Here is a 23,231-nt window from a genome sequence, read left to right as displayed (position 1 = left end):
ACTCCCACCCTGGACTTCTTCCTAAACACAACCCTAGACCCTCGCTCTCATGTCTCTGGGCTGCATTCTTCGGCTGTTTCTGCGAAGCTAGGACCTCCATGTATTTGTCTGCACTTATAATATGATTGGACTGCGGTAAAAGGCATACCTTTACGTGGTGACACCGAGAACAACGTATACAAATGCTGTACCAAGTTGCCTATTTTGTTCGATAGGTGTGTGTCTGTGTCCCTGTGTTTCTGTGTGTGTGTCTCTGTGTGTGTCGGTGTCTCCCCAGAACATGTAAGCATACATTATGGTCCAATAATGCCATTGAAGGGCTTGGATAACGTGATCATTCATGGACACCAAAAGCTGAGTGACTTGTAAATGTCACCTGGACCCCTAGAATGGCATCAATGGGTCATAATGCATACGCTACACATAATGATAAGAAATAGGTTGTCTTCAATGCAGTTCAATCCCTAATTCAAGAGAGCTATCTGCAAGTAAGTAGATTAACATGCAATATCCATACATTGTTATGTTACGTATGTTATAACAATTATAAGTGGCATTATACTGCGCGCATCACCACCGTAGTGGTGTGAAGGTGCAGAGACCTTGTCCGTGTGAGTGAAATGTGACATGTGAGGTTGGCATCATGGAAGGAGACACAGACAGCAAATTCAAAACTGAACAATAGTATTTTATTAAAGAAAAGTCAGGATGGAGTAAGGCCTAATTTGCCCTATACTAAGGTGGGATTTTCCTGCCTAATGAAACTAAGGAAAGTCTGTGTCATATGTTCAACTTATAAGTCTGTCTGTGTCCAAAACCTATACTTGCACTCAAGATTAATACAAAACAATGTGCAGGGATATCTGTTCTAAACAAGGTTCTGAGATGTTTCCAGCTCTAGCTTACTCTTCAGCTTCCTTTCCCAAATGCCAATAAGTTCGCCACAGGGTTCAATTTATCTCCCTTTGAATATTAGAAGAAATGCAGTTTTATACTTTTGTGTCGCTGTGCCCTTCCCCAGGTTCAACACAGTTCCAGGGTAACGCAGTTCCAGGACATCAATACTTAGGCTTCCTTCCCCAAACTTAATGTCAACACCAAAAGAAATATCTCGTAGCTCTGCCTTTCAACTGGACTTTCGTAATCATTTATAGCTCAGGGTTCCCATCCCCAAGTCTGATGTTCATCATTAGTTGTTTTCCTACTTCCATCAAAGTGAACCTCCTTATTAGCATGGAGATGTTCTCTGTTCTAGGTGCAGTTTTACACCACACGGTCCACCCATTACAGGTCACGCAACCAGGAACTCCTAGGTTTCTAAGAGCTCAGTATATAGCTCAACAGTTTCTTAAAACGTAGTTTCACCACTTTACCACATATGTTATTTCTTAACATTGATTCTGTTGGATTTAAAGTCTTTCATTGAGTGTATCTTCCTCTTCGATTTCAGTAAATTTTTCATCAATTGTAACTTATCTTACTTCATTCCATTCAGTAAAGTAGTTCAGTCTGCCATAGATTTAGCTTTCACTCGTAACGGTGGCTTTAACTTATTTAAGTATACATTTGCTTGTTTGATTGAATGTGATATTCAATAAGCTTTACTTTTACTTATTTCATTTAGTTCGGTATGCAATAGAAGTAACTTGCCTCGTTTCATTCAATTTAATAAGTTACTTTCACTTGTTTCATTCAGTTCAATATTCAGGAGAAATAACTTTCAATCATTTCATTATCCATGTGTTGTAAATTCATTTGATTCTATACACCTCTACCGTGTTCAAAGGTTTTCAGAGCTCCCCAGTGAAGTAAAGTGTCCCCCACACTTACCCGGGCATTGCCGCTCCGCCACATGGCTTCTCCCCTTGTGCGGGAAAGCCTGCTTGCCGGGTGCTCCTCGCAGCACTCTCCGGCGATCATGCTGAGCCTCGCCAGTGCGGTCTGACAGTTTCAGCTGTTCGCCTTTCTTGCAGGGGCTTCTCCGACCTGCACTACTCCGGCAGGCTCCCCAGGGATTCAGCAGGCGTTTCCGACATCTTGGCTTCTCCGGCTCTAGCACGGCTTCTTCTTCCACTCCTCTCCTATTCCAGCGCCCTCTTTACAGCTTCATGGTTTCACCTTTTATACACCTGTGGTCCAGTAATGGACTGCAAGTGTGTCCCATCAATTACTGTTGCCTGAGTCTCAGTATGCCTGACCTTCATGCATCTTCTTCATCACCAGTACCAAAGTGGTCAGAGGAGGTCATCTTGATGACTCTCCTTTGCTTCTTCTTCGTCTCAGTACTTGAATGTATTCCAGAAGGGAACACTCCTAGAAAAACCCATAACTGTCAGGGGAGGGGTTGGTTGATCATCACAAGGATAAGGGGGATACCATGTTTTATCGAAAGGTGTTTCATATTCACTCTTTCTCTTCCTCTTTTTGATCCATCTAGGATCATAATATATCTTATCTCTCTCAGGGGCTGATGAACAAGGTGAGCAATATCGCATAACCACTTCTGGGATAGGGTTTTCTACAGGAAAGTAGGATTTGGAATACTGTGTCTCACCTAAGGGCAACCCATCTCCAATCCCTCTCTCCAAGTGATCCTTCCTCACTTGTCCAATCCCAGAGTTAGGATCCAATAGCGATGGCCTTTCCCTGGCCACCAGCATAGAGGATACGGAGGAAGTAGATGTGAGAACACCCCTAGATTTCTCACAGACCCCACCCTGTGTGTAAAGCAGACTGTGGTCTGGGGGATGAAAAGGAAACGGGAAAAAGGTGGAGATAGTTGCCGACCAAAACTGACAGCCCTAGATCAACAAGGAAAGGGTAAAATAGCATAAGGTTGAGTGGTAGTAAGTGCTGGGATGCATGTCACGTAATATGGGTCTAGACCAAAACAGTCAAAAAAAGAATTGGGATCTGTCCAACTGGGCTGATCAATTCTCTTGTCATTTTGCAGTGCAATGCGTTGTTGGTTTTGTTATAAATCCAGTTATGGATGTGTGAAGGCCTTGAGATGTGGTGATGTAGCACCTGAGCATGACAGAGTTCAACGATTTTACTAAACCACAAAATTAACAAAGATGAAGTTAAAAGGCTACAAAGTATCCCATTGGCACTTCACTTTAAGGGGATGTGGGCAGCTTTAAATATACAAGAATTCCACTAAGGGAGATCGGGTCTCGCAGTATTGATAGTTTTAGGGACTGATCAGTTTCCCCGTAAGAGTGAGCAAAAAGCAAGGGAAGAAAGCTGAGGGATTTACTTGCCTCCAAAACGTCAGGTCAGGAATCAGACAACAGTAAAAGATAGGGTTTACCATAGAACTCGATGGGAGACAAGCAGCAAAAGGAACATCTTTCCTAAGACCGTACATCTGTGCTCCCCCTTCACACAAACTACTGCTCCACAGACAACACAAAGGACGTGTGAAAATAGGGAGACTACTCGTTTCAGGATCCCCATGCGACTTACCCCCACATCGGGATCCAGTTTTATCATCACCCTCATTCTCTTTATGATTTTCTCCTCCTCAAACTTATGAAGAACTTTGTCCTTATGGAACACCCTATGGGGAAACCACAGGTCAGTAGCCATAGGCAGTTTTGTCGGATCTCACTTCTCCTAATCTGCTAAAGGTTAGCTTAACATCTGGAGAACATGAAGGTCAAATGTGCTCCAGCCTGACCAGATTCACCAGGCCTCCCGCCTAGAAACACGTGTGTACAGGCGCGTTATAAATGACTTGACATATCAGATCAAAGGTGGTTACCTTGTGCCTTTCAATCACCCACATAGGTTTTGGGGAAGTCATTCACATATGTGACATTCTCCTTTTTGTGGTCCCTAAACTTCTTTAAGTATTGGGCAGGAGTCTTCCCAAGCTTTAAGAGCAGAGCCTGATTTCATTTGTTAAAAATTGTTTGTCTCAGCTTTTGGCAACTCCATAATGACACTGTATCCACTCTGGGGCGGCCTGCTGAGCCGCCAATCAATTGTATCAGACTCGATAACTTCTTGCACCTCACAAGGAAGTGCAAATCAGTTCACCATTCTATATTGTCAATCTTGTCATCATACACACCAAGCAGAACCTAGGGTGAGAGGAGGATGCAGAGGCGTTCCTAGACCCTCCTCCCCATTCAGTCTTGCAAGCTGTAGCTGAAAAACCCTGTCCTCCCACTTTCTCTACTTTACCAGACTCCATCTTAGCCATCATGTACTGAAAATTAAACTCTTTCATTGTAGGTTTCTCCTTTTCAAAGTCTGTGGATCAATGGCATTAGAGGAGCCTTCACCTTCAGAAGAATCACTTAATAATAATAATACTTTAGCATCTATATAGCGCTAAGAACCCTCAGGTATCCGAGCGCTGCTTATTATTACCCACGGTGTGTGGTGCTCATTTATTGACCTCGGAAGGATGAAAGGCTGAGTTTGGCCCTGCCAGGATTCGAACCTGCGTCAGGTTCTGCACAGACATCAAAGCGAGTGCTGTACTCGCTGTGCGATCAGACCGATCCTTGAACTTGAACTGCCATTGTTATAATCGACCACTGGGTCCTTCACCAGTATCAATATTACTAGGCACAGCAATTTTTCTACATGTATGGTGTTCTAAGGTCCTCTGCACCAACTCACCTTTAGGACCAGAAGCAGGCCAACGGGTTTCAGAAGACAGTGGCCCTCATTACGACTCTGGCGGAAAGCAACTGACCTGACCGCCATATCGTAAATAGCGTTTCCGCCATGGCACGACAGAGTAAAGTGCGGCTAATTCTGACCCATCGGGCACGAGCATTACGCCTTGGCGGAAGTGCAAAGTCCGCGATGGCGGAAAGGTCCCAAAAACGCCCCTCACCGCCGTCGTACGGCGACCTAGGTGCAATTCTGCATCCGGACATAGCGGTCACCGTAAAGAGCGGCAATCGGAAAATACGGTGACCGTAAATATACGGAAACGGAAGCAAAAACATGGTCCCGGAACGGGAAACAGCACGCCGTACACCTATAAAACCAGAACATTCACACAACCATTAAAAACACTACCCTGAGAGACATCCCAACCCGTCATCCACCCTAGTGAAACCAAAACAATGGGAAAAGTAGCGAAAAAAGCGTGCGACCGCAAGCGGCAGGTCCACTTCTCACGTGAGGAACTCACGGTGCTCACAGAGACCCTCCAGGAGAATGCTGCCGTCGTCTTCTCGACGCAAATGACCAGGACGGCACTTGCGAACAAGAAGGCCATATGGGCCCTGGTGGCACAGCGGGTAAGTGCGGTGGGGACCGCACCCCGCAACCCACAGCAATGCAGAAAGCGATGGGACGACTTGCGGATACGCGTACGGAGCATACTATCCGCCAACCGTAACATTGCCACAGCTACCGGGGGAGGATCGGAATCACCCATCAAGCTGACCCCCTGGGAAGAAATCTGTGCCTCCACCATTGGAATGGAGACCATAGAGGGAGTCGGAGGGATGGAGAAAGGAGTGCAGACATCCGAAGAATCAGGTAGGTGGCCCAAATAAAACTATGCTAAAACCACAATGTTCAATCATGTGAAGTACCATGTGTCCACATAGTGCAACAGAAACACATGGTACTTCACATGATTGAACAGGAGAACGTCCACTCACATTGGCCTGATAGCGGACATTAAAAGTCAAATTAAATAAATAAATAATTAAAATTCCTAAAAACACCCTCTACACGTGCAGCAGGCACCCCCTAACTGCAGGCTGCAATACAACTGCACCCTCAATCCACACAAAAATGAAACCACCTCCAAGGCCCTGACCCAAATCACCCTCAGGTACCACCCCAATGCATGTGATACATTGCCATTCCAATTTCCACAGACCCATTAATAACGCTCGCCCTCCTTTACTCCACCACAGGGTCCGATTCAAACGACGAGCTCCAGGACACCCCTACCAGCACACCTGCAAAGAGGGCCAAGACCAACGGGCAAAGACCCTCCACCTCAGCTGCACGCATCAAGACACGGCAGCAGCACAAATCAAGTGGCAGCACACAGGAGGGGACTTCAACAGGCACCCCAGCAGCCAGCATGGCCACAACACCACCACCACCACAGGCCCCCCCAATCGATGCCACAGAAGGCACTGCTTCTGGTGGCAGCAGCACCATAGGTGACACTGCATTAATGGCAGCATGCTCCGACACAGAAAACGGTGATGTCGATGTACGATCCATCCATGACCTGTCTCAATCCCCCTGTTTGTTTCATCCCGTACAACATGAGGATACCACGCAGGGGCACTCACAAGACGACGACTGGCCATCCCCCACAAGCCCTGTGTCAAGGCAACATGAGGTGATCAGCTCCTCTGTGACACCACCGCAAATGGCCATGGCCAGCAGAGGCAACAGTCCCTCGACCAGGTGATCGTGCAACAGCAGCAACTGGCCACGCTCCTCAAGGACCATGCTGATGAATGTGGGGGTACCAAGGCAGCCATAGAAACATGTACAGAGACACTAAGGGCAGAAATGGAGAGAAGCACCGAGAGCCTGAGAGAACAAATGGAGAGAAGCACCGAGAGCCTGAGAGAACAAATGGAGAGAAGCACCGAGAGCCTGAGAGTACAAATGGAGAGAAGCACCGAGAGCCTGAGGGGGGAACTGCATGCGACGTCCAAAGACGTATGTGCTGAACTTGCCGCTGTGCGCCGTGTGCTCACTGAGCTCTCACAAACCCTTAGGGACATGCATGGACGTGAGCAGGCAGAGACATCATCCGTTGCAAGTTCCGTCCAGGGCAGCCCCCAACGTAGATCTGGGAGGAACCTGCGCTCCACAGGCAGGGGTGCCCCTGATACCCGGAGAGGGGGCTTGCAATAGCGTCTGCCCACTGACTATGAGCATCCTTGGACACTGGTGTTCGGGGGGGAGGTAGGAGGGTGGAGGGGGTGTGTTGGGCTTACTTGGGTGGCGGGTCGATGGGGTGTGTAACACAATTTCACATTTGCTATAAACATTTCACAATCATCCAATGAGATGTGTGGACATTGATCTTTGTGTACGAGGCCATCATAGGCGTACAGTTCATATTGTGCATGTTCCAGACACACACAGTGCCACAACTCCCGTGTCCATGTATCAACCACCAGGCGTGAGTGCTAGAAGCATGAATCTATGATAATCTGACGAATTTCACGGCCCTCCTGTGCCTCGCGGACTCCTTGAGGTTCTGCCACATCCCCACCCACATCATGACCATATTCTGGTGCTTGCAGTTCTGCGTCAGGGGGCATGGGCACATTTCTACGTATGCACATGTTGTGTAGCATGACACATGCCATGACCATCTTAGCAACCTTCTCATGGCGGTACAGGAGTGCCCCGCCAGACCTGCTGAGGCAGCGGAAACGACCCTTCAGTAGGCCGAATGCCTGTTCTATGACTACACGGGTACGTGAGTGGGCATGGTTGTAGTCCTCCTCATGCTGGTCCTGTGGGTTCCGGAGTGGTGTAAGGAGCCATCTCTTCAGTGGATACCCGGCATCACCTGTATGTGGACAATAAAGGATGTTTGAGGAATGACATAGCTACGTAAGCACCCCCCCCTTCCTGGCAGGTCATTGCCGCATCACATACCCCACATTATCATGCATGAAATGAGACTCACCGAGTAGCCAGGATCTGTTCCCTGCATGTCGCTCCATGTAGCGTGGTATTGTAGAGTTCCGTAAGACCATGGAATCATGGGTTGATCTAGGAAATCGGGCACAACAATGTGTAATGATCCTGTTTGAGTCACACACCATTTGTACATTAAGAGAATGATATTGTTTTCGGTTGCGGTACTGGGCCTCCATGGCATGTGGGACAACCAATTCCACATGGGTGCAGTCGATGGCACCAATGCAACCCGGTATGCCGGCAAGTGCATGGAATCCCACTTTTGTGTTCGTAATTTCCTGCTCCGAGCGTGGTAGAGAGATGTAGTCGTCTGCGTGCTTCAGGAGGGCATCGAGCACTTGCAATAGTGTCCGTGACAACAGTGGCTGTGAAATGCCATGCAACTGTCCGACTGTGTGCTGGTAGGTGCCTGTGGCCAGGAAGTGGAGTACAGACACCACCTTCAGTAGGGGTGGGATGGCGGTTGGGCTATCTATCATGCTGACAAGGTCAGCGTGTGTCATGTCCACAATGGCGGTTATGGTGTCCCGGTCCAAACGGTAGAGGGTGTGGATCTGCTCATCAGTGAGGTTGAACGGATGTGCTCGGAGGCGTGGGATTGCGGGCTGCCTGCGTGGTGGTAGTGGCTGTGCTGGTGGGCCTTGCTGGCCCTGCCTTGCCCTCCTCCTCCTCCTGCGTCTCCTCTGTGTGGCCGGTTGTTGTAGTAGTTGGTGTTCGTCTTCTTCTTGTAGTTGGAGTACTTGCAGTGCTATCAGGTCCCCCAGGGCCAACACCGCAAGTCCGGCCGGTAGCATTTTGGAGTGGGTGTGGTTGTGGGAGGGGGTTGGGTGTGCAATTTATGTGTTTCCAAGCTGTATAGCCTCCACCTGTGGTGATTCATTCCACCTGTGCAAGCTGCAATCCCCTTTGGGCGAGCACGTCCCGCACACAACGCTGCAAATCGACGCATGGCATCTTGCTATTACAATCATGTATTTCATCCCGATGGCAGTGAGATCTTGCTTCATATGTTAAATCTGCTATGCTCCCATTGTTTCACATACTATCTTTGCAGTCGGGAACATACTTGTGAAGGGTCCGTGGAATGTAGTACTCGATTAACGGTAGACCCTCATGCAGCGCTGTACCGCGGTTCACCGACGGGCGGGGCGTCCCATTTGTGAGTGTAGCCAGTTGCCATTTTCACACACTGCCGCACTAAATGGATGGATTTGTGATTTCAAGCGGTCACAGATGCCTTTTCGACGTGATGTTGCAAATGAGGAATTCGAAGGACAGCGCTTTCGGTTTCCAGCTAGCGGCGAGGAGACGCCCACAGGTCTGACTGCAGATAGAAAGTTCTATTGTTTAATGTCCTTGGGACAGGGGCCATGCCGAGAATGCAATGATTGATATGAATAGTATGGGATGCGCAATAGCGTAGTGGAGGATAAGGCAGGACGTTCCCAAATACATGTTACTTCACAACACTAGAATTCCGGCCTGGAGCACAGTGGATTTTGCAGACTGCATTTAGCACAGAATCAATGGAAATTTCTAATGTTATGTGAGTAAATAATCAGGCGTTTTTATACCGGGATGAGGGAATGATGTATGGATGCATGGACAGATGATTTTATAGAGAGTCTGCCATGTACATGGCTTTTTGGAATCTATCAATTTCCTCTGCGCTATGTGATGCAGGGCTGCCATAGTGGGACCATCGTCTATCTATCCTTGTTGAACCCTCCCTGTCTCGACGCGCCTTCAAACACTTGTGTCTATGCACGTTACTAATCCCATCTAATGGATTCTGTTTTAACAGACGCATGCACACAAACACTCGTTTGTAATAGTGTTTTCACCTCGATTTATATGGTTATGATTCGCAAGTGATTATTGGGTGCGAATAATCCTTTTGAGTGGGCTAGCATGCATATGGCTGTGGATTTAGTGTGATCTTTGAAGTGAGTAATTCAAATGGAGTTCAGATGCCCATACTATTCTTTTTCGTTTCATTTGGGTGACAGGTATCTCCTCCCCTTTTGCCGCTGCCATCTGTATGCCACTCCTGCAGATGGCTTTTACTCCCGACACCTGCTGCTTCGTGTTAATCAGTGGAGCACCATTACGATCTTATGGGACGATCGCCAATGGCCCACATGCCCTTACGCAGTACTAGTGGCTAGGAGCAACATTTCGAGCTTTCAGCTGGACTAGTGGCTACCTAATGGGACGGCCCTGCGGTTCTAGGCGCTTCCATGTTGCCTTTTTGAACGTGGATGTAGCCCCTGTGTACCATGGAGGAACAGGGCGTCACACAAGAAGAAGCTGGTCATTTATTGCGGATGCAGCCCACAATTATGAGATATGATTTGGAGTTCATGACCTAATAGCTGTATGGCCCGGGTGATTTGGTTGTGCATTAAATTTTGATTATGATATTGACCTTGTAGCGTTATTCTTTGCAAGTTATGTAGCATATTCCTATTTGGGGAGCGATGTATTGTGAGGAGATCTGCTTTGGGTTCGGCCTTCTGAGCATAGTTGCGTGGTACTGTACTGGGCGCGTTTGCCTACGAAGGCCAGTAAGGTCAGGGATAGGGGCTGCCATTATGACTGTTTTAATGATGTCATGCTCAAGGGAGGGGGATTGGCTTTTGTGTAACAGATGCCGGTCAGCCAGGTGGATTGGTGGAATGATGTGATTTTCTGAATATGGCTGGTCACAGGTGCCTGTGTTTGCGTGCGTTTCTTTGAGGGAGACTGAGGTCATGTCCATTGGAATGGCTTCTGTATTCGTGCCATCTGTGCCCTGCTGCTCCCATTGGCCCCTCTTGAGATGTGCCTGGCTGCTCAGTCACTCTGCCAACTTGTGTGGTACATGCTTATGCTGCTGGTTGGTTTGTTTACTGGCAGGAGTACAGGGCTGGTGCAGTCTCACTCAGGATACTGCTTTGTATGTTGCCTTGCACTGGTGTCAAGCGATGGGGGGCCTGTTTTTGTTTGTCTCAGTTTTCAGTTCATGTTGCTGTACTTGGAGCTTCACATGCCTGTGCTGCATCAGTACGGCAATGGTGCCATGGCTAATATGGATGGCCACTCACAAGGCACTTGGAGCCCCTACATTCATTTGTTCGTTGGCATGCATGGGTGACTTGTACATTTCACTGGTTGCATTGTTTTACTTCATTGCACCTACGTGGAGTTGTGCAATGTGGCCAGGGAGTGGTGTACAGGCACTCAGTAAGGCCTTTTACGGTTGGTTTGCGATGCCGTACTTCTCACCATGGCGGAATGGTACTTTCCGCCATGCTTGATGGCGTTAGGTACATGTCCGCTAGGGTCAGAATTCCCGTACCGTTGCGCCATGGTGGTAATTACGGTTTCGCAGTGCGCGCTTGCGCGTACTTGGTGCAGTTAGCGTTGGCGTTCACTACGGTGTCGCTAATGGCATCGTACTTTACGGTGACGGGTCATAATCGCAACGGGCGGTATTCGATGGCGGTATTGCATTTCCGCCATCGTTTTTCGATTTCCGCCAGGGTCGTAATGAGGGCCAGTTTCTTTAAATAATCTACCTTGTGCATAGATAAGGTTTCAGTAGTGTATGTTTCCATAATTGAAGCAGTTATAGCTCATTACAGGCCGGCACTTTTTAAAGTTACGTGTTCTGCGTAACACGCGCTATAAGATCACCTCTGTGAGCCTTCACTGAGCACCAACCCCCTTGTCCTCACCGCGCGGCACCAATTGTTAAGATGCATTTTCACAATCAGCCTTGTGGACAGATTCTGAGAGGCCACCCTGTTCTGATGAACTGGGACAAAGGCTAATGTCCGACCAAACTCTATCCAGGTAGTGTGGCTCTGACGTAAGGCTTGGACTTGGCGAGTGCGAGATTGGTGAATGATTTAGTTAAGCCCACACAGAGCACTCTTAATAATAAAAGTTTGGCGGAATGCATAAACATACAGTTCTATTTATTCAGGCCTTAGACAAACTGTTAATTAAAAAAAAATCACAGGTAAGTATTGCACTACATCATGCACAACTATTTACACATCAACTACTAAGAGCGCTAACACGTTACTTTAAGAAATAGTTAACATTGAATTCAGAAGACAGTACAATAGCAAGGCAAGTGTATAAAAGAACCTGATAAGTAACCAGCAGTTAGAGAAATAATAGGCGTAAAGGAGTAAGAAGCACCATAAAAGCATTATAATATAAGGGATTGTAAAGACTGGTGCGGGGTGTCTGTACTTCCGCTCTCTATATGGTAGAGGAGAGGCACAGAGGACCCCAGCCAAGGTTCTCTATTATTGGTACGTGGTCGAGCAATCGAGGCCTAGCTTCTCAGGAGGTGATGCGGGCTGGTTCTTAAGTACAGTGTAATCCCCGAACCCCCACAAAGGAATGTCCACACACTGTATTACTAAAAACACAGTCTTTATATAATTAATATTCAAAGGCATGTACACGATCACAATAACACACTTTGTACTCGGAAGTCAATAATGATAAATATATACAATTCTAAAGTGGTACCACCAATGTTATCAAATCTCATTAAAGGGCATCAACTGTACGGTTAAAATGTCACACAGATCAATAACGAGGAAACCAGCAATAGAGATAGGCAGGAACGTAAGATGGTTGAAACAATAGGCAGAATGCTGGCCCCGTTACCTAGACACAGTTCTGTGTGGAGATCCCCCCACCTGGGCAACCTGTAAATAAAGATATATAGCATAAGCCCAGTCCATATAATGTTCAATAGTCCTATCTCCTCCTATTAAGGTTTTACCCCCCCAATGTACCTGGTGGAGTAGAGTTCTCCGCAGATGCGTCAACCGATCCTTCTTGAGTGCCTCCCTTTAACGCAGGAGCCACGGATCGTCGAGAGGCGCCGGGGAGCTTGGCGTTCGGTGTCAGGGAATCGACGGCCCTTCTTGAGTGCCCTCCCTTTAAGGCAGGAGTCACGGGTTGTCGAACGTCCGACGGTGAACAGGTTGAACTACGGCGGTGAAGTGGCAGCTTCGTTCCTTGCGGTGCTCGTTGACGACAGAGTGTTGGCGTCCTGCAAGGAAGAGGCGTGCGGGGCACCTCGGTGACGATAGTTCTGGACCGCAAAGAGAGGATGAAGAACTGTGGCCCAGCAAGGGCGTCGAGTCGTCGGCGTCTCTGTGGTCTTTAGGTGGCGGGAAACCCACCGGCGGATGCTCCTAGGCGCGTCGACGGTCGGGCCTTCTCCAGCGGGAGAAAAGCAGGTGACGATGCAGACGAGAGCGTCCGATGATCAATTGAAGTTCTTAGGCAAACGGGAGCACGGCGGCTCCAGTCGGCGACGGCGGTCGTCGACAGTGGCAGACAACAGTCCGAGTGCTTCTCTTTGAGATTCCGCGGCAGTCCCCGTCTCGGGTCGGCAGCCTGTTGAAGGTCTGTCTACCAGGGAGCTTTGGCAAAGATCAGCTGTGCACGATGGTCCCTCGAGCTCGGGAAGAGGGCACCTTACCAGGACCTCTCTGGGTCATTCCTTGGAGGCACAGCAGCTTTCAGATTGTGAAGGAGAGCAACAGCACTTCTTCTCGTCCAGCGGGGCTTCAAGGTCAAGCTTCAGTTACTCCAGTTACTCGTCGTAGTGGACTACAGCTTCTGAACATGATTCCTAGCAGTGAGAGGTCCCCAGATATACTGTTGATCTCCTATTCATTCCGCTGGGTCACATTAAAGCATCCAATCACGACTAAGGGCATTCATGCAGGCAGGCAGCCAATCAGGCACACGAGGTATTCAGGCCATTCACTTCTCTCCAGACACTCACAACAAGTTATGTGTATTGGGACAGGTACCGAGCCATTCAACACTCCAAGCTGCATTCATACCGGTTTCGGGCAGGGCTGTCTCAGTCATTGTGTCAACCACCAGATACTAGACATCCACAACACAGAATGCATATTTGTCACACACTCTATTCACCCAGGTCCCACCCACAGGAGGTACCCACAACATACATCGCCGGGAAGGCTCCAGCTAGTCTGGCCGGGCCTTCACAACCACACCATATATGGCACTTCCACCCAGCAGCCAGTCAGGGGGAAGGGACAGAGTCAGGGCTTCCCAGGACTTTGGGAAAACAAGGTAATGGGTAATAGAAAGCAAGAGGCCACAGGGGCCATCTTGTTTTCCATCAGGAATCAACTGATCCCAATGGCAGGGCCGGGGTATCCCAAAATGGAGGATACTCCGCGCACCTGTCAATTTCAGCATGGAGCTGCCACCAGCCCATACCCTGCTCTGCGGGCCACCCACAGGTGCCCGAAAACATACACTAGGGGCACAGTGTTGTACCCCCACCCATGGGTGCCATAAGGGTATCCCACGGGTCCGTTCACCAAACCAAAAGAGAGAGAGCTGCACCGCCAGGAGACCCACATGAACTCCTGCGTGTAAAATACGACAGAACACATGATAAAAAGCAGTAAAGGACAAGGATACAGAGGCCCTGTCCCTCCGATGCATTTCCAGCATCACAGTGCCCCCCCCAGACTGAGGTGGAGGGTGCCTAATCTCCCACGGGATAGACACCCTCATCCAGACAGTCAACATACCTTCTGGAAAGGCCATCTGCATTATCGTGACTCTTCCCTGGTCTGTGCTCTATGGTGAAGTCTAGCCCTTGCAGGCTAATGGACCACCTGAGCAGTTTCGGGTTCTCACCCTTCATCTGCATAAGCCACTACAGGGGCTTATGATCTGTTTGGACCTTGAAGGTAGACCCCGTAAGGTAGGGCCTAAAACGCCTAAGGCTCCAAACTATACTAAAACACTCCTTTTCAACAGTAGCCCACCTAAGTTCTCTACCCTTGAGTTGTCTACTGATGAATATGATAGGATGTTCTCTCCCTTCGTCATCTAACTGGGACAAGACAGCTCCAATTCCGGTGTCGCAGGCATCAGTCTGGACGATAAAGGGTCAGCTGTAGTCAGGCGCACACAACATGGGTGCCCTACACAGACTTTCTTTCAAGCCATCAAAGGCCCTCTGACAATCTTCAGTCCAATTAACCTTCCTAGGCTGCTTGGGTGAAGTCAGAGCTGTCAGTGGTGCAGCTATGGTTCCATAGTCCGCCATGGAATTGCGATAATACCCGGTGAGGCCCAAAAAGGCTCTCACTTGGGTTTGAGTAGTGGGAGTCTCCCAGTCCTGTACATCCTGTACCTTACTGGGGAGAGGTTGGATTTGACCGCCTCCTACCTCATGACCAAAATACGTGACTTTCCCCTGAGCTATCTGGCACTTGGTGGCCTTGATAGTGAGGTTAGCCCTCTTTAAGGCCTGCAACTCTCTACCCAGATGTGTCAAGTGCTCTTCCCAAGTGGAACTGTAGATGGCAATGTCGTCTAAATAAGCCACACAAAAGGCTTCCAGCCCACTGAGAGCATGATTGACCAATCTCTGGAAGGTGGCAGGGGCATTCTTCAACCCAAAAGGCATGACCCTAAACTGGTAGAGTCCCTCAGGTGTTGAGAACGCCGTCTTTTCCTTGGCATGGTCCGTCAGAGCTATTTGCCAATAGCCTGAGGTGAGGTCAAAGGTGCTCACAAATTTGGCAGCATCTATGGTGTCCACAAGCTCATCAGCCCTGGGCAAAGGGTGCACGTCAGTTTTGGTGACAGCATTGACTCCTCGGTAGTCCACACAGAACCTCCAATCCTTGGTACCTGCCTGGGAACTTGCCTTGGGGACAAGGACCACGGGACTGGACCAGGGACTGGTTGAGGGTTCAATAACATCCAGATCCAACATCTTGGCGACCTCAGCCTGGATGTGGTTCTTGACCGTATCTGACATTCAGTAGCTCCTGCTTTTGACAGGCACGCTGTCACCAGTGTCAATCTCGTGCTTACACCACGGTGTAAGGCCTGCCGTCAGCGAAAACAGAGAGGCATACTGCTGGAGAAAAGTCCTGCAGGCCCTCTGCTGCTCGGTTGTCAAATCTGGAGAGAGCTGCACTCCCTCCACTGAGCCATCCTGAGGGTTGCTATGCAGCAAATCAGGAAGGTGCTCACTCTCATCCTCTTCTTGCTCTCAAGCCAGCAAGAGACATGAGACTTCTGCTTGCCTGTGGAAAGGCTTGAGCCTATTGACATGGAATACCTGAGGGGCTACCCCTGGGATTTCCATGTCAACCAGATAGTTGACCTCGCCCATCTTGGAGATTATCCTGAAGGGTCCAATCCATTTATCTGCCAATGCTCGAGGCCTGGTAGGCTCCATCACAAGGACCTCCTGTCCTGGAGTCCAATCCACTTGCGATGCTTTAAGTATTTGTTCAATTCCTGGCTGACCTTGAGATTCGCTGTTGCTTGACCCATCATCTGTGTCATCCTCCGCCTGAGGCCTAACACATAGTCCCCCACTTGCTTGGTGGGACCGGGAGGGGTGGCTTCCAACCCTTCTCTGATCAAGGCAAGGGGCCCCCTCACGGGATGTCCAAAGAGTAACTCAAAGGGGCTAAAACCAACACCCTCTTGAGGTACCTCTCTGTAAGCAAACAGCAGGCATGGTAGGAGGAGATCCCATTTCCTCCTTAGGGGCTCTTCCAAAGCACCTAGCATGTCCTTGAGTTTTATTAAATCTCTCAACTAGACCATTGGTCTGGGGGTGGTAAGAGGTGGAGAACTTGTAGGTTATACCGCACTCTTTCCACATGGTTTTCATATAACTAGACATGAAGTTGGATCCTCTGTCAGAGACAACCTCCTTGGGAAATCCAACATGGGGGAAAATGCCCAGGAGCGCCCTGGCAACCACCTTGGCCGTAACAGTCCGAAGGGGTATAGCCGCAGGGTACCTGGTGGCATGATCTACCAAAACCAGGATGAACCGATGTCCACCTGACGTGGGAGGGTCAAGGGGACCGACAATGTCGATGCCCACCCTCTCAAATGGTGTGCCAACCACTGGCAATGGCTGCAGTGGGGCAATGACACTGCCTCCAGTCTTGCCAGAAAACTGACAAGTTGGGCAGGTCCTGCAGTGGGACTTCACTTCTACTCCCATCCGAGGCCCAGAAATGGGGAGAGAGCCTCTGCTTAGTCTCCTTGGTACCAAGATGACCAGCCAAGGGCACCTCATGCGCCAACTGCAGTAGGAAGGTCCGGTAAACCTGGGGTACCACCAACCTCTTGAGGGCACCAGGTTCAGGCTTAGTGGGCTCACTAACAAGGAGCTCACCCTCCCAATAAATCCGGAATGTCCTAGGCACTTCTCCTTGTGCCTGGGACAGGGCCTGTTTCCTCAGACCCGAGAGAGAGAGAGAGAGAGAGAGAGAGAGAGAGAGAGAGAGAGAGAGAGAGAGAGAGAGAGGGACACTCTCTCTGTCCTGTACAGAAGTCTGCCCGGGAGGGTCCCCCTTCAGCTAACAAGCATTGAAGATCGGGATGATCTTCCCGGTTAAGAACCTCTCCCACAGGAGAGTCTTCTGGCTCTTCTCCCACAGGAGTTGAGGCAGGGTTTACCACTGGACCCAGCCTGTCCGGAGCATGGATCCCAATGGGTGCTGTAGGAACAGCAGGAAGAGAAGGAGCTCCCTCCACAGAGGTGGCCTTCTTGCTCTTCCTTCGTCTTGCCTTAGGCCGCGCCTTCGGCTCGGGTACCTGGCTCACAGCCAGACCCGGTGTCACCTGTGATCTAGTGACCGGAGCAGCAGTCATGGGAAGACCGTCCGCGATCAATCCCAACTCTACAAGATCATTACCTAACAGAATGTTAGCAGGGACATTGTCCTGAACCAGGACAGGAAGCTTTGCTGTCTTGTCTCCAATTACGAGTGTGACTCGGGCTACTGGCGATAATTTGGGAGGCCCACCAGCTAACCTGGTGGTTCTCAGAGGAGCATCTACATAGTCCTCTGGCTTGAGCAGGGTCCTGTCCACCACTGTCATGCTTGCCCCAGTGTGTCTCAAACCAGTAGAAGGCTGGCCATTCAGGAGGACACTTCTCAAAAATGTATGGGTTTTCTGTGGAATAGTCGCCAGTACTTCCGCGTACTGGTCCCAGGCCCCAAGGCACACTAAGGAAATCTCTACCGGAGCACCAAATATGATCCCTGTAGAGGAGGGGAGGTCAGTGGCCTCCACCTCAGACATGGGGTAAGGGTAGGTCAGGCTGACAGCCTGTACTCCGAGTGCCTTACCTTTACACTTGGAGTCACCCCTTTTGTGATCCAGAGCCCCACAGTCCCAACAAGTGCCGGGAGTGCGGGGTACGGTACTGGAACCACTGGGAGCCTGCTTTGCAGCAGGTGGATCACTACTCTTATTCCCACCCACAGATGACTTATCCCCACTAGATTTTTGAGTTTTAGGAGAGGAAGGCTTAGGTTTATTCGACTGTGACTGCTTTTGGGACTCCTCAGCTTTCTGAGAGGCCCCCTTTTCTTTGTCCTTGTCCTTCCCACTGGAGTCCTTAGGGGACACCCGGTGGGAGACCCACTTGTCAGCCAACCTAGCCAGCTTAAAGGGATCCAAAATGTTCTGGTCAGCAACATACTGACGCAGCTCCGGTGAACAGGCTTCAGAAAAATGCTCCAAAAAGCAACAGGTGGGACAATTCAACAAAAGTTTTCACCTTGTAACCATCAATCCACCCCATCATATTCGTGTGCGCAGCACTCACCCAGTCAACCCAAGACACATTCTCTCTTTTCTTAAAATCCCTGAACCTTTTAAGGTATTGGGTAGGTGTCTTGCCAAACTTGGCAATCAAAGCAGATTTCATACACTCATACTGACCCCTTTCTTCCACACTCAGCTTCAGAATACAGTCATACCCAGTTTGAGGCACTCTGCTTAGCAAACACTTAGCCCAATCTCTTTTGTCAACATCATGAATTGCACAAGCCATTTAAAATGCTTCAATCCATTAGAGGATATCAGGACCCTCCACAAACACACCAACCAAATCCTTCATAAATTTAGCTGCTGGGGACCAGACACTCTCACTGGGTTTTGCTGAAGTCTCCACTCGAGCTTTCTCTAGCTGGATTCTCTGACATTCAGTGTCCTTGTCTTTGAGTTCAAGATCCCTATTCTTGAGTTCAACTTGTTGAGCCAGCTCCTCCTTCTTAAGCTCAGCATCTATTTCCAACTTGTGATATTCAAAGGCCAATTTCATCCTTAATAACTCAAGCTCCAAGGAATTGCTGGGGTTCGGAACAGAGGCAGCAGGAATGGCGGCATTCCCAAAAACAGATTCAGTAGAAACCCCAGGGGCAGAGTCCTCATTGGTTGCATTCCCCCCCTCATCAAGAGTTTCACCATCGGTCTGGTAGTCCACAAGGGCAGCTATCAGCTCAGCCCTAGACTTATCCACAAAGTCTAACTCCCTGGCTTCACAAGCACTCTGGAGAGCCTCTAAGCTCACCCGAGTCAATTTACTATTCACAATAGACTTCATTGCTTGTAATGCAGTTATTTTGTACACACCCAAACTTAATCTAATAAAGTGCAGATATTTTGTAAGTGGCACGGTTATACACTGATTCTTAAAACCATAAGCATCCCACCGCTGCCACCAGTGTAAAGACTGGTAGGGGGTGTCTGTACTTCCGCTCTCTATATGGTAGAGGAGAGCCAAGATTCTTTATTATTGGTACGTGGTCGAGCAATCAAGGCCTAGCTTCTCAGGAGGTGATGCGGGCTGGTTCTTAAGTACAGTGTAATCCCCGAACCCCCACAAAGGAATGTCCACACACTGTATTACTGAAAACACAGTCTTTATATAATTAATATTCAAAGGCAAGTACACGATCACAATAACGCACTTTGTACTCGGAAGTCAATAATGATAAATATATACAATTTTAAAGTGGTACCACCAATGTTATCAAATCTCATTAAAGGGCATCAACTGTACAGTTAAAATGTCACACAGATCAATAACGAGGAAACCAGCAATAGAGATAGGCAGGAACGTAAGATGGTTGAAACAGTAGGCAGAATGCTGGCCCCGTTACCTAGACACAGTTCTGTGTGGAGATCCCCCCACCTGGGCAACCTGTAAATAAAGATATATAGCACAAGCCCAGTCCATACAATGTTCAATAGTCTTATCTCCTCCTATTAAGATTTTACCCCCCCAATGTACCTAGTGGAGTAGAGTTCTCTGCAGATGCGTCGAACGATCCTTCTTGAGTGCCTCCCTTTAAAGCAGGAGCCACGGATCATCGAGAGGCGTCGGGGGAACTTGGCGTTCGGTGTCGGGGAATCGACGGCCCTTCTTGAGTGCCCTCCCTTTAAGGCAGGAGTCACGGGTCGTCGAACGTCCGACGGTGAACAGGTTGAACTACAGCGGTGAAGTGGCAGCTTTGTTCCTAGCGGTGCTCGTCGACGACAGAGCGTTGGCGTCCTGCAAGGACGAGGGGTGCGGGGCACCTCGGTGACAATAGTTCTGGACCGCAAAGAGAGGATGAAGAACTGTGGCCCAGCAAGGGTGTCGAGTCGTCGGCGTCTCTGTGGTCTTTAGGTGGCAGGAAACCCACCGGCGGATGCTCCTCGGGGCATCGACGGTCGGGCCTTCTCCAGCGGGAGAAAAGCGGGTGATGATGCAGATGCAGGTCTGTCCACCAGGGAGCTTTGGCAAAGATCAGCTGTGCACGAAGGTCCCTCGTAGCTCGGGAAGAGGGCGCCTTACCAGGTCCTCTCTGGGTCAGTCCTTGGAGGTACAGCAGCTTTCAGATTGTGAAGAAAAGCAACGGCACTTCTTCTCTTCCAGCAGGGCTTCAAGGCCAAGCTTCAGTTACTCCAGTTACTCGTCGTAGTGGACTTCAGCTTCTGAACACGATTCCTAGCAGTGAGAGGTCCCCAGATATACTGTTGATCTCCCATTCATTCCACTGGGTCACACTCAAGCATCCAATCACGACTAAGGGCATTTATGCAGGCAGGCAGCCAATCAGGCACACAAGGTATTCAGGCCATTCACTTCTCTCCAGACACTCACAACAAGTTATGTGTATTGGGACAAGTACCGAGCCATTCAACACTCCAAGCTGCATTCATACCGGTTTCGGGCAGGGCTGTTTCAGTCATTGTGTCAACCACCAGATACTAGACATCCACAACACAGAATGCATATTCGTCACACACTCTATTCACCCAGGTCCCACCCACAGGAGGTACCCACAAAATATATCACCGGGAAGGCTCCAGCTAGTCTGGCCGGGCCTTCACAACAACACCATATATGGCACTTCCACCCAACAGCCAGTCAGGGGGAAGGGACAGAGTCAGGGCTTCCCAGGACTTTGGGAAAACAAGGCAATGGGTAATAGAAAGCAAGAGGCCACAGGGGCCATCTTGTTTTCCATCAGGAATCAACTGATCCCAATGGCAGGGCCGGGGTATCCCAAAATGGAGGATACTTCGCACACCTGTCAATTTCAGCATGGAGCTGCCACCAGCCCATACCCTGCTCTGCGGGCCACCCACAGATGCCCAAAAACATACACTAGGGGCACAGGGTTGTACCCCCACCCATGGGTGCCATAAGGGTATCCCACGGGTCCGTTCACCAAACCAAAAGAGAGAGAGCTGCACCGCCAGGAGTCCCACATGAACTCCTGCGCGGAAAACACGACAGAACACACGATAAAAAGTAGTAAAGGACAAGGATACGGAGGCCCTGTCCCTCCAATGCATTTCCAGCATCACAGGGAAATCCTTAAAAATCCTTCCCCAACTACAAAATATGGGGGTGAATGCCCCTAGAGACATAGGTCCCAATGTAAGTCTTTCCAGGAGGCTAGGAGTCTGCACAAGAGTTGGCAAAGCACATTGGCAGTTTGTAAACGTCTCAAAGTTAGTTAAAAACTTGAAGAAAAGTTCCCAGCAGCCCCGCTCCCAATCCGGCTCTGTGCACAGGACTGCTGGACACGCTGGACACCCTGCACGTGCTGTAGACGGGACTAGCACTCTGTGCTCTGGACTGCTGGACACCCTGCACGTGCTGTAGACGGGACCAGCACTCTGTGCACAGGACTGCTGGACACCCTACTGCACATGTTGTAGACGGGACCAGCACTCTATGCACTGGACTGCTGGACACCCTGCATGTGCTGTAGTCGGGACCAGCACTCTGCGCACTGGACTGCAGGACACCCTGCACGTGCTGTAGACGGGACCAGCACTCTGTGCACTGGACTGTGTGCACTGGACTGCTGGACACCCTGCACATGCTGTAGACGGGACCAGCACTCTGTGCACTGGACTGCTGGACACCCTGCACGTGCTGTAGCCGGGACCAGCACTCTGTGCACTGGACTGAGTGCTGGGACTGCTGGACACCCTGCACGTGCTGTAGACGGGACCAGCACTCTGTGCACTGGACTGCTGGACACCCTGCACGTGCTGTAGACGGGACCAGCACTCTGTGCACTGGACGGAATGCTGGGACTGCTGGACACCCTGCACGTGCTGTAGACTGGACCAGCACACTGTGCACTGGACTGCTGGACACCCTGCACATGCTGTAGACGGGACCAGCACTCTGTGCACTGGACTGCTGGACACCCTGCACGTGCTGTAGCCGGGACCAGCACTCTGTGCACTGGACGGAGTGCTGGGACTGCTGGACACCCTGCACGTGCTGTAGACTGGACCAGCACTCTGTGCACTGGACTGCTGGACACCCTACTGAACATGTTGTAGACGGGACCAGCACTCTATGCACTGGACTGCTGGACACCCTGCACGTGTTGTAGACGGGACCAGCACTCTGTTCACTAGACTGAGTGCTGGGACTGCTGGACACCCTGCACATGCTGTAGGTGGGACCAGCACTGGTGATGATCTCGGAAGACTTTCAGGACACGATGCAGGTGGCGATCAGTGACGGACACTTGAAGAAAATGGCGAGAGGCGACTCTCGTCACAGAAACAAAGACACGGGTCCTTCGTGGTGGGTAGCTACAGAGCTGCAACTTGAGTGAAAGGCTTCTTTTTTGATGTGACGGGGATGTACGAAGTCCCAAAGCTCAGCTGGAGGCGGTGACTGGTGCAGCGAAATAGCCCGGGAAGCTGGTCAGCCCACAGGATGGTTTGGGGGATATTTCCAAAGGTTCCCAATGTCTTCATCTTGCAGCAGGGGTTGGGACTGGTCGTTCCCACTGGTCCAGGGGTGAAAGCACTGATGAAGGTCTTCAGGAGACCTGCATAGGAGCAGGCCGAAATCTCATGGCACAGACATTTTAGAGTATATGGGGCTCTCTTTGGCATTAAGTTCAAGTTAGAGGCATACAGTGTCTCTAACGCACTTCACAGAAGGTGGTGTGTGCTGGGAGAAATAAACCAACATTGGCAACGAGTTCTCCCACATCGGCAGCCATGGCGACTAATGACTGCCCATGAAAACAGATGCGCTCAGCAAAGTAAGTGAAGTAGAAAGGTTTCATTTACCTCCTAAATGTCAGGAATGGTTCAGACTACAGCAAAACGCGTGGTGTGCCGTTGATGTCTATGGAGGGAAAGCAGCAAAAAGAACAATCTTTCCTAACAGTGGGCATTGAGTAACCTGAAGC

At 49.8% G+C, this 23,231-nt stretch overlaps 1 protein-coding gene across 1 annotated transcript in view; it reads left to right on the top strand.

The window, feature by feature from the left end:
- The window catches only part of LOC138528680 (putative methyltransferase NSUN7), a 379,481-nt gene that overhangs the window by 103,981 nt on the left and 252,269 nt on the right, over window positions 1-23,231 (top strand). The gene's annotated exons all lie outside the window — the stretch shown is intronic.

This window comes from Ambystoma mexicanum, chromosome 7q (assembly GCF_040938575.1).
Source record: "Ambystoma mexicanum isolate Mex_15411 chromosome 7q, UKY_AmexF1_1, whole genome shotgun sequence".
In the NCBI taxonomy this organism is placed as follows: domain Eukaryota; kingdom Metazoa; phylum Chordata; class Amphibia; order Caudata; family Ambystomatidae; genus Ambystoma; species Ambystoma mexicanum.
This window is presented reverse-complemented; position numbering and strand designations above follow the sequence as displayed.